Source organism: Equus asinus, chromosome 17, assembly GCF_041296235.1.
Source record: "Equus asinus isolate D_3611 breed Donkey chromosome 17, EquAss-T2T_v2, whole genome shotgun sequence".
NCBI lineage: Eukaryota > Metazoa > Chordata > Mammalia > Perissodactyla > Equidae > Equus > Equus asinus.
In genome coordinates this window covers 48,792,588-48,803,995 of record NC_091806.1, presented here as the reverse complement: position 1 = coordinate 48,803,995, position 11,408 = coordinate 48,792,588, and positions in this window count along the sequence as shown.

The window sequence follows — 11,408 nt, the reverse complement described above, 5'->3', positions numbered from 1 at the left end:
TGGCCTTTGGCCACTGTCAACCTGCTCTGACCTGACTCCGGCCCCTCCTGTCCCCCCACCCCCACCCCCTGTCGTCACCATCCCCTAGGAGGAGGGGACCTCGGTGCTTTCCCTGTGCCTCCAGGCCCTATTCCAGCTCCAGGGACCCTCAGGGTCCAGGCCTTCAGCCAGAGGCTCCCAGGGGTCTTTCTCCCCCTGGACGAACTCAGATACCAGCTATCAACATTGCCTTCTTTACGTCAACACGATTGGGGCCACAAAGAGGACGCTTGGGTCCCGGAACGTACTCGTGGGGAGGGGGCTGCCCGGCTGAGACCTGAAAGAGAAATGGGCCATGCACAGGAGAAGGAGGGGTGCCCACACAGCTGGCGGCCGAGGCGGGGCTACTGAGAGCAGGAAGTTTGGTTGAAGGTGGGTCTTTCAAAAGTGGGAAGCTTGTTGGGGACTGGTAACGTCCAGGCTGCAGGGGTCCCCAGCAGACGAGGGGTCGGGGACCTAACTGTCATGGATGCTTCTCCTTGGAGAGTTGATGGGTCCCCATGAGCCCAAGGCTTCGAATAGGCTTCGGACAAGGGGGGGGGGTCCTGCTAATGGAGACTGCAGGCCGTGGCGTGGGGGCGGGCGTCCTCAGTATCTGAACCGTGGTGGGGGTCAGGGGGTGGTATGTGGTTTCAGTTCTTAAGATTAAGGAAGATGAATGCAGTCAGTTCTGCCTCCTGTCACAGCTTCACCAAAGGGCTGGCTCTGGTCTCCAAATGACTACATAATCGGGAGAGAAAATGTCAAAGCCACGCCCGCGGATGGCAGGTGGGAGCACCTTGGCGGATGAGGGGGCAGGGCGCAGGGGAGCAGGGACGGGCCCTGGGGTCGCGAAGGTTCCACCCAGGAGCCAGGATTTGACCATGGGCAGTGGGGCTTCAGGCAGTGGGGCTCCAGGCTTCTGCAGAGGAGGGTGCGATGCTCATCAGGAATTTGGATGCCTTTGGCCGTGACATTGAAGACAGATTGGGGGGGAAGGGGAGGGGGCAGTCATCCAGGGGCCCAGGTGGGCGACGGAGAGGCCAGATGGAGCCACAGCGTGACAACAGGGCTATTTGGGGGACAGCCCAGGTGATGGGCAGGCGGGAAGGGGGCACTGAGGGAGGCTCCCAGGCTTGGCTGTATCGGGGTGGAGAGGCCATTTCCTGAGGTGGGGGCACCGGCGCAGGGGAGGGTGGAGAAGGAGTCCCCCCAAGTAGAGGGCCTGAGTCTGCCAGGAGGGTAGGAAAGGGCCTCAGCGGAGAGAACGCCGAGGTTCGACCTCCCCTCTGCTCGTCCCCGTCCCCGAAGTGCGCCGGGGCTCCGCGACGGCTGCCTGTACCCCCATCATTCAGGCCTCACTCTCTCCCCACCCCTACCAGCAAGGGCAGAGGGTGGCAGGGGACGTGGCAGATCCAGTGCGGGCACTTCCCACTGGGTGCCCAACCTGAGGGCACTGGACCTGGGCTGAGCCCTGAATCTGGGTGCAGCCAAGCAACCTTCGACCTCAAACACAGGCTCAGGTGGCCAGGCCTGCCCAGGGGGATGGGATAGCGGGGCAGGCCAGGTCTCGGGGGTGGGCAGGGAGCGTATACGGGGTCCAGGATGGGTCCTGGCTCCAGCCTGCTTCCTTCCCAGAGTCCTGGGGTGGGTGAGCCAGGCTTCCTGGAGGGGTGGGGTCTGCGTTGGAGGCCCCCCAGCCGACCTTGGACCTTGTCGGGCACGTGGGTCTGGCTCGATCAGCTGCAGGGCAGCAGCTCCCACGGCCCTCTCCTTTGGGACACTCTGGGGTCAGATCCCGTCACCCACTGGGGCCGGGTGCTGCTGTGTGTCCCCGTTAGAGCAGAGGGCCCTGGCTAAGCACAGCCCCTGCCTCTCCTAAATGGCAGCGACCCGTCCCATTGGCCGTGAGTGTCCTGTGGAGTGCGTGGGCCCTGTGGAAGCTGAGCCCAGGGCGCCGGGCCAGCCTCAGGCCAGCCTTCCTGTGCGGCCTTGGAGCCTTGTATCCTGGGCAGGCAGAGCAGGAGGCCCAGCTGACCCAGAGCTTGGGTGTGATGGGTGGTGGGGCAAGGGGTCCCAACCCCTTTGGGCCCTGGGGTCTTCTCTATCTCAGCCTCTAACTCCAGACTCCAGTGTTACCTTCTATCCCCACCCTCTGTCCGTGAAGCGCGCAGATGTGTGGTGGGTGGAGAGGGCTCCATGGGGCCCGAGCAGAGCCGCGGGCTTGCAGCATCTGTCTGTCCAGATCAGAGCCCCCTCATTCCTGCTGCCCCTTCATGAATCCCTCCTGACCCCAGGTTCTGTCAGCCCCTCAGCGTCCCCTCCCAAGGCAGGGGGGCTTGCCCCTGCCCCTCCCTGTGCCCTGCGCAGGCTCTGGGGCAACATGGAGCCTTACTTGGAGGTTTACATTGTCCCCTCTGATGCCCGGGAAGAACCCTCCGCCCCTGGGTGGCCTGACTCCTTCTGCTGTTTGCTTTAATAGCTCCAAAATGCTTTCTGCAAACCAGTAGGGAACCTGATTTTGCTGACGAGGGAGTTGTGAGGACCACGTGGTCACAGGAACAATCCTCCAGTCACGAACGAGCACAGGGCAGGGAGCATGCAGCCCCCAGGACAGTGGGACATCCAGCCGGGCCTCCCTGGGACACGAGAAGCCCAGGATGCGGCTGCCCTCTTCCCACTTGCTGGGGGAGTACAGCGCTCGGCCACGGGTGTCCATGTGGATCTCATGCCCAGCTTAATGTGTCTCCAATTCTTTTGCTACTAACTGTCGAACTTTCCCCACGCTTCCTACTTGAATTCCGGAGACAGGGCATTCAACGGCTCTCGGTCCTGATGGCTTTCACCCTCAACCGTGTCAGGCTGCTGGCCAGACCCTGACCTCTGCGGGGACCCAGGGTCCAAGGTCATGAGGGACAAAACATGGACATCTACGCATAAGGAAGGGCGTCAGCCCCACTCCGCCAGAGGCTGTGGATGGAGCCCCTGACCAGGGCCTGTGGGGGATGCCCATGCCTGCGTGGCTGACGGAGCACCTATAGCTCTTCGTGCTGCTGCCCTTCCCGGAGCCGTCGACTCAAGCCACTGGGTGTCTGTCTGCCCACTTCACCCTTCAGGCGGATCCCCGGATCACACCTACTGGTCTGATTCCACGATGGCGGGATGATGTTATGGGTTGAATTGTGTCTCTCCAAAATTCACAGGGTTGAAGTCCCAACCCTCAGTACCTCAGAAAGTGACCATGTTTGGAGATAGGATCCTCGCAGACGTTACAGGTCTCAACATGAGGTCACCCTGCATTCAGAGTGGACCCTAAATCCAATGACAAGTGCTCTTATAAGAGAAAGGCGGAGGGAGACTAGAGAATGACTCAAGGAGAACGTCATGTGAAGATGGAGGCAGAGATTGGGGTGATGCCTCTACAAGCCAAGGAGCCCCCAAAATTCCCTGGACCAGATTCTCCCTCACAGCCCCGCGAGGAACCAACTCTGCTGACAGCTCCCTCTTGGACATCCAGCCTCCAGGACTGCGAGAAGTAAACTGCTATTGTCTGCGCCCCGTCCGCAGTGCCTTGTTACGGCCGTCCGAGCGGACTCACACAGGTGAGATGAGATGTTTAACAGGTGACACTGCGGGGTGCTGACCCATCAGAAGGGCCTGGCCACAGTGCTGAGTGTCCTTCCAGGAGTCGTCTGTGGTGCCCTGGATGGATCCTGGGGGATTGGCTGGGGTGGCCTCGTGGGGACACCTGGAGGCTCGAGGCAGGGGCTGCTTATGAGTCTGTATGGAAGTGGCTTAGCATTTTAACAGCCAGTGTGGGCGTGCCAGTGCCCACCACGAAACGCCAGGCCTGGGGGACGAGCAATACCCTCAGGTCCCGGGGTGGAGTGGTGTCAACCAAGCTAGAGGCCTGGACACCTCCTGAGGATTCATTGTCTGGAAAGAGTCTGCGGTTGGGTTTCCTGAGAAAGACACTCTGAGACAGAGAGGTCAGGCCAGAGGTTTCGTGGGGAGGACTCGGAGCAAGCGTGTGAGAGAGCCCCGGAAGCAGGGCGGGCAGAGGCGGATGTCGAGCTTTGACGGGCTCCCGAGGACGAAGGCTTCGCATGGTACCTCAGGGCATCTCTGGCCCTTGAGAGATGTCCTGAATTGAGGCAGAGGAACCAGCCTTTTTGCTTCATCTTCTGGTCATTCGTTGGGTCCAGGCTGCCGGCAGGGAGGGGGCAAAACCTCAGGTGGGGCAGCTCCCCTTGGCGGGGGCATTTCCTAGGGAGGGACACTGTGTGAGCATCGCCTGCTGGGGGAATGACCCTCTAGTCAGCATTCCTGTCTCAGGCTGTGGCTGCTGCACTGGCCCACTCTCCAGTAAAATGGGCAGGGAGATACCAAGAGACCCCGCTGGGCCCCCCAGGCCCCATTGTGGATCAGCAGGCCTACTTCCTCATGGTCACTGTCAGTCTCCCTGACAGTCTGGGGACTCCTTGTCCTGCCTCTGGGTCCCTGGGGACAAAGAACCCAAAGTGACAAAGCAGGAGCTGTGGCCTAAAGGTCAGCGGGACTCCTGCCGTGTCCACTGGTGGAATGGTCCTCCTCTGACCCACACAGCCTAGTGGAGAGGCAGCAAGCACAAGTCCCACGTGGGTCACTGGGAGTGAAGCCGGGTACCTGAGGGTTACTGTAAATATTCAATGAGGCTAAGTTACAGATCAGGGATAACTAGCCCCCAGCTGCCCTTGATCCCCAGAAGTCAGGTTGCCCAAGGGCTTGTCTGGAGTGAAAGAAACACAGATGACCCCTTTGTTTCTCTTCAATGCCTCTTCCCAAGCCCCTTAGCTCTATAAAACCCCCTGCTTTCTTCTCTCGTTAAGGTGGATTTGGGAGGACCTATCCTCCTGCCTTCTCATTTTGGCCAATTCAAATAAACCTTTCCGCATCTCCAAGCACTGCGTCTCAATGACTGGTTTCCTGTGCATCGGGCACACAAACTTGAGATTAAGAGGTTCGATATCAGGAGTGATGGTGAGTGAGGCCACCCCCGCTCTATCTTCAATGCCTCTTCCCAAGCCCCTTAGCTCTATAAAACCCCCTGCTTTCTTCTCTCGTTAAGGTGGATTTGGGAGGACCTATCCTCCTGCCTTCTCATTTTGGCCAATTCAAATAAACCTTTCCGCATCTCCAAGCACTGCGTCTCAATGACTGGTTTCCTGTGCATCGGGCACACAAACTTGAGATTAAGAGGTTCGATATCAGGAGTGATGGTGAGTGAGGCCACCCCCGCTCTATCCCTCATTCCAAGACTCAATGGGGATGGTACACCACATGGTGCTTGTTGGTTTAGAGTGAACGCTGCATCCTGCAACGTGATGCCCCATTCTCAAATGGTGTCAGCCCAGCGGTGGCCTCAGCTGAGCTTTCCAAAGGCAGCTCCCATGCTCTGGGGGGGCTGATGGCCTCTGAGTGCTGTGGTCTCTGCTGGGAACTGCATGGCCACAGACCCACTGCCACACCTCCTGTCAAATCATAAAGTGGGTCCCTTGGTCCAGGGTGATGCCGTGCACATCCCGTGTTGGTGGGTCAAACACTTTATAAGTCCTCATAGAGTGGGGTGGGCTGAGATCCTGTGGTCGGGGATGATCAGCCTGGTGTGTGTGTCAGTTCCACTGAGGATGCAAAGCTGCCCCTTGCAGTGGGAAGTCTCCAAAGTGAGTGGTTTACCTGAACGCCCCCCTCAAGGGTGGCACCATAGCTGGGGCTCAATAGCGGCCTGTGACTGGCAGGTTGGACATTTGGCTGCAGTCATAGTTGGATCAGCCTTGGTGGATGAGGCCATGCTGTTGGCCCCATAGACAGGCTCCACGTCTGTCCCCAAGGCTACCCCATTCATTGGCCCAGTGGGCCAGCATTTGGGAGGCCAGTGTCAGAGGCCATTCTACCTGTCGGTTGCTTATTGCCTCTCCTGGTGGACACAAACACGTGGTACCAAGATCTTGCCCCTCACGGCCAATCCCGTAGGTTTACCACGTGCCTCTTCCCCAGGGAGCGCAGGACAGGATAACGGCCCCCCAGAGATGTCCAGGGCTCCTTCTTACTGGGGGTGGAATAGGGCTCACTCGCGAGATTGGTGGCCACGTACCATGTACCCAACGCTGTGTCACTCTGCTCTAGCGAAGATGTCATAGCTGGCCCAGCAGCTGCCAGTGGGCGACTGCTCGGTTGACTTATGTACTGGTCAGGGTCCTCCAAAGGAACACAGCCAATAGGATAATATACACAAAGGGATTTATCATAAGGAATTGGCTCGTGTGATTATGGAGGCCCAGAAGTCCCAAGCTCAGCAGTCTGAAGGCTCGAGAACTGGGAGACCAATGGTATAAGGTCTGGTGCAAGTCTGAAGGCAGGAGGAGACCCTGGCTCCAGCTGGAAGGCTGTTCGGCAGAGAGCACGCTCGCCCACACTAGGGAGGGCCGGGCCTCGGCCCTAGTTCTTTACTTATCTATCCTTTCAAATGTTAATCTCTATGAGAAACGCCCACACAGACATGCCCAGAATAACGGTTGACCAAATGTCTGGGCGCCCCAGGGCCCAGTTGGGTTGACACAAGTTCGCAGTGGTCTGCCAGCATCCTCCGCCATTCCTCTCGTTTTGCGCAGCCGGACTGGTGAACTAACTGGGGGCGATGGTGGTCTCTCGGAGGGGCACCATTCGCTGCTCCTCCCCAGCGTGTGTATTATTCTTGTTTTCCTGTCTTGGCTATGGTGGAGGGGCAGTTTCAGAGGCTTCTGCTGTGATGGTTTTTGCTCCCCTGGGCCAACAACCTACGGGGGAGTTCTGCCAGCCACTAAGATGGTCCGGGTATACATTTGGGGTCTGGGGGGAATAAGCAGTGGTCCAGGGACCCAGTAGTGGTCTGGTTCAGTGTGAGCCACCAAGCCTCCATGGCCTCCATACGCCCTCCTCTGACAGGGCCACACTGGTGCCTCCATCCCTGGCTGTCAGTGCCAGCTTGGCGCCCAGGTCCAGCAGCCTCGAAGTGCCTGCGTGCTCTCCTTTCCCCACCATGTGGTTCTGAATTACATCTCCAGTCGTGGTGATGGCTTTGGGGGTGGGGCAGGGCCGCTGGGGTCTACCACATCCATGCACCATGGCATCTCAGGGTCCTTCCTAAGGGGACCTGACTCCTCCTTTGGTCAGTGGTTACGGGTCTGAAAACTAGCTCAGGCAGGGGACCATGCCTCGGGCTGCCGTGACAAACACTACACAAAGATGGCTCATACTGGAAAAATGTTTTGTCTCCCAGTCCTGGAGGCTGGCCATCTGAGATCCAGGTGTGGGTGGGCCTGGTTCCCGCTGAGGCCTCTCTCCTTGGCGTGTAGACGCCGTCTCTTCCCTGTGTCCTCACATGGTCGTCCCTTTGTGTGTGTCTGTGTCCTCATATCCTCTTCGTATAAGGACGCTAGTTACACTGGATTAGGGCCCACCCTAGTGACCTCATTTTACCTTAATCACCTCTTTAAAGACCCCATCTCCAAATACTGTCACATCTGAGGTGCTGGGGGTCAAGACAAACATATGAATTTGGGGGACACAGTTCAGCCTGTAATAGGCTGGCCGTTCTCAGCCTCCTGAGCAGACCTTGTTAATTTCTTTTGATCATAGAGATGGTGCAGTATCCTTGCTGGCTGCCCATGGGTCTCACCTAGGAATGCCATGTTTTACTGATGGTCTCTCAGCTCTCTGCCGGTCACTGAGCCCCTGGCTCCGAGACCACCCTGCTGGGCCTCTGATAATGCACCCTCCTTGCTTCTGATGTTTGGGTGCTGCTCCTGGCCTCTGCTGTTTTGGGTCCCATTGTCCCAGGTGCTCTGGGAGTACATTCTGAAAGAGCATCCCTGCCATCGGCCTGGCCCACAGTGGTCGGCCTCCACTCGCCTTCTCGCTGATGCTGGTGCTCTCCTCACCCGAACACTCCTGTTACATTGGTAAATGAAGTTTCTTTTAGGGCCTCCCGCAGAGCACAACCCGCTGGTGGGGTTTCTGGCTGTGATCGGCTAAATAAGGACCCCAGAGATATCCAGGTTCTAATCCCTTTGCAGATGCGATGAAGCGTTCTGAAATGAGGAAATTTAGCCTGTTTCTCCGGGTGGGCCCGATGTCATCACCAGGGCCCATAAGGGAGGCAGAGGGAGATTTGGCAGAAGAAGGTGATGCGAGGATGGAAGCAGAGGGAGATTGGAAGATGCCAGGAGGCTGGCTTTGAAGACAGAGGAAGAGGCCATGAGCCACGGAATGCCATTCTAGAAGCTGGAAAAACCCAGGAAAAGGACGCTCCCTTAGACTTTTCGGAGGGAACAGGGCCCTAAGGCATCTTGATTTCAGTTTCATTTTCTGGCCTCCAGACTGTGAGAAACCACAAAACCGTTTTAAGCCACCAAGTTTTCAGGAATTTGCACATGTTTACGGCAGTGAGAAGAAACGAATACACTGGTCTTCCGAGCTCGTATCCAATCTGGCATTCCCGCTTTCCTGAGTTCTGGCATTTTTACCTCCTTTAGTGTTATAGACTGAGTAGTCCCCCCAAAACGCGTATGTTGAAGCCCCAACCTCCCATGTGGCTGTATTTGGAGATCGGGTCTTGTGTGGGGGGCACTATAGCTGGTGTAGTGAATTAAGAATCTGCAGATGATGACCTGCTGAATGAGGGGGCACGAGCCACCCACACGGGGCTAGCAGGTGGCTCCCTGGACGTCCCAGCTCCCACTTGGCTGGGGAAGTGAAAACCCCAGGGTCATTTTGACGCAAGGCGCCGTTTCAGGACCATCACACAAAGGAAGTGGGGTCACAGGTTTATCACCATAGATCCAGGAGCTGGGGGGCAGGGAGATGGGGGAAGGGCAGTCCTCTGTCCAGGTCCCGAGCCCGCAGGAGACGGATAGCAGGGTGGTGGGCACCTGTTATGTGCAGGGTGGTTGGGGCAGAGAGCACTCACTTTTCTCGGGCTCCACTCTGAGCAGTCGTTTTAAAAGGTGTCCTGGGAGAAGCAGAGGGAGCTCGAGGCGGGCCTCCTGCGCTTGGTCCTTCTCTGAACGTCCAGGCTCGGTGCGAGCGGAGCCGTCATGCTGGGAAGTGCCGGGCAGCCACTCAGAGTGGCTATTTCCTCATCACAGGTCTTTAGGGAGGTGACTAAGGTAAAATGATGTCACTAGGGTGGGCCCTGATCCCATCTGACTGGGGTCCTTCTAAGAAGAGGAGATGAGGACACAGACATGCACAGAGGGACGACCCTGTGAGGACACAGGGAGGAGACGGCGTCTACACACCAAGGAGAGAGGCCTCAGGAGGGACCAGCCCTGTGAGAGCCCCCGACATTTGACCAAACATGATTCTGGTCGTGTCTGGGAAGGTGTTTCTGGATGACATTAGCATTTGAATGGGTGGACTGAGTAAAGCAGATTGCCCTCCCTAATGTGGGTGGGCCTCATGCAACCAGTCGAAGATCTGAATCACACAAAAGGCTGAGTAAGAGGGAATCCCTCCTGCCTGACTATGAGTGGCAACATGGGCCTTTCCCTGCCTTCAGTGGACTGAAATGTTAGCCCTTGTTGGGTCTCAAGCATGTGGGCTTTGGGACTGAAACTCATGTATATGGTCGGCTCTCCGGGGTGTCAAGCCCTCAGAATCAGACTGGAACTACAGCACCCACTTTCCTGGGTCTCCAGCCTGCTGGCTGCAGATCTCAGGACTTGTCGGCCTCTGTAGTCGCATGAGCCAATTCTTTATAACAAGTCTCTTTCTATGTATATACACATCCCATTGGTTCTGTTTCTCTGGAGAACCCTGACTGATACACTGCGTCCTTGGAATTGTTCCAAGAGTGTGACGTCAGCATGGGAGCTGGTTCCAAGGGACTGCGTCTCTGTCCTTGGAGCTGGGTGTGCAGGATCTGGATGCGACCAGCTCAGGGTCGTCTTCTCCAGCCCAATCCCTGTATCCGTGCCTGGGGGGACAACCCACCCAACACCAGCTGACCTCCCATCTCAGGCAACCCTCACCTCTGCTGCCGTGAGTGAGCCCATTGCCACCTCTTGGATCTCGTTGATCTTGGGACCTCCCACCACTTCTGAGCCTTCCAGTTCGCCCTGTGTGTATTTCACTCAACTCCTTATTCGTCAGAGGGGACCTCAGTCTCCCTGGAGGGCTCGTTAGAACACCATTGCCGGCCCCACCCCAGCACTTCTTTGTCAGGAGGTCAGGAGTGGGGCCTGGGGATTTTGATTTCTCCCACATTCAGGTGACACGGCTGGTCCAGGCGCCACACTTCAAAACTACACCATGTTACAGTAACGAATAGACCCTGAGATCTGAGGTTTTTTTTATTTTTCACTCGCGTGTGGTCTAATGTGGGTTAAGTACCTCTTCTGCATCTTCCAACTGTCTTTGGGAACATGTGGCCTCCAAGGTCACCTTGAAAGGGGAAGACTATGTAAGAAATAGATTACATCACTTCCCCTCTCATCCTATTGGTTGGAACTCAGTCACATGACCCCCGTGTGACCACACTGACCATGGGCAGGTTGGGAAATGTAGTCTTTCTGTTGGCCCAGGAAGAGGACTTGGTGCAGTGGACGGTGGCATTGTCTCTCCCACCAGCAGCCCTCTGCTCACCAGACAACTTACTCTTCTTACCTCCCACGGAGCACATTCTCTGCCTCCTAAAGCCGGTCTGGTCTCGGTGTCCACCTCCAGGTCCAGAATCTCCAGGTGATGAGCACACTGGGTTGGGATCTGCCTTGTCATGGTCCAGCAGCTTTGACTTTGAAGTTGAGTTATCTGTCCCCCCCATGACAGATCGTGTTGGTGTCCCCAGGCCTCACCACGACCTGTGTCCAGGCTTCTGCTCTGGAACTTTGTGGCGCCCTCCCACTGAGGGGTGGGGAGTTTGCCCTTGACTCTGGTCTCAGTCACGTCACGTGCCTCACCCCCTGGACGTCCAGGACCTGGCGTGCAGGGACTGCTGTGTGACCTCTGCCCCGAGGCCTGGTGGGGCCTGTGACCCAGGCCTGGGTTCTGGAGGGCCCCCTTTGTTGCATTTGGCCCCTGGATTTGGGGCTTGCTGGTCCCTTGGGCCAGGAGGACTGAGACCACCAGTGCCCACGCCTCGCTCTCCCGTGTGCCTGAGGACTTGAAATGCCTGTCTGGTCTGAGAGCTGAAGTGTTTGTCCGCTTGGGTCACCCTGGGTCCATCTGGAGAGGTGCCCAGAATGCTGGCTGCCTCTACGCGCAGGGAGGAAGGAGGGCTTTCATCCGTGGGCACAGGGCGGGGACCCGAGAGCCCCCGGTGGGGGCGTTTGAGAGTTGCCCAGGCCCCTTGCTGCCATTCTCCAGGACCTCCC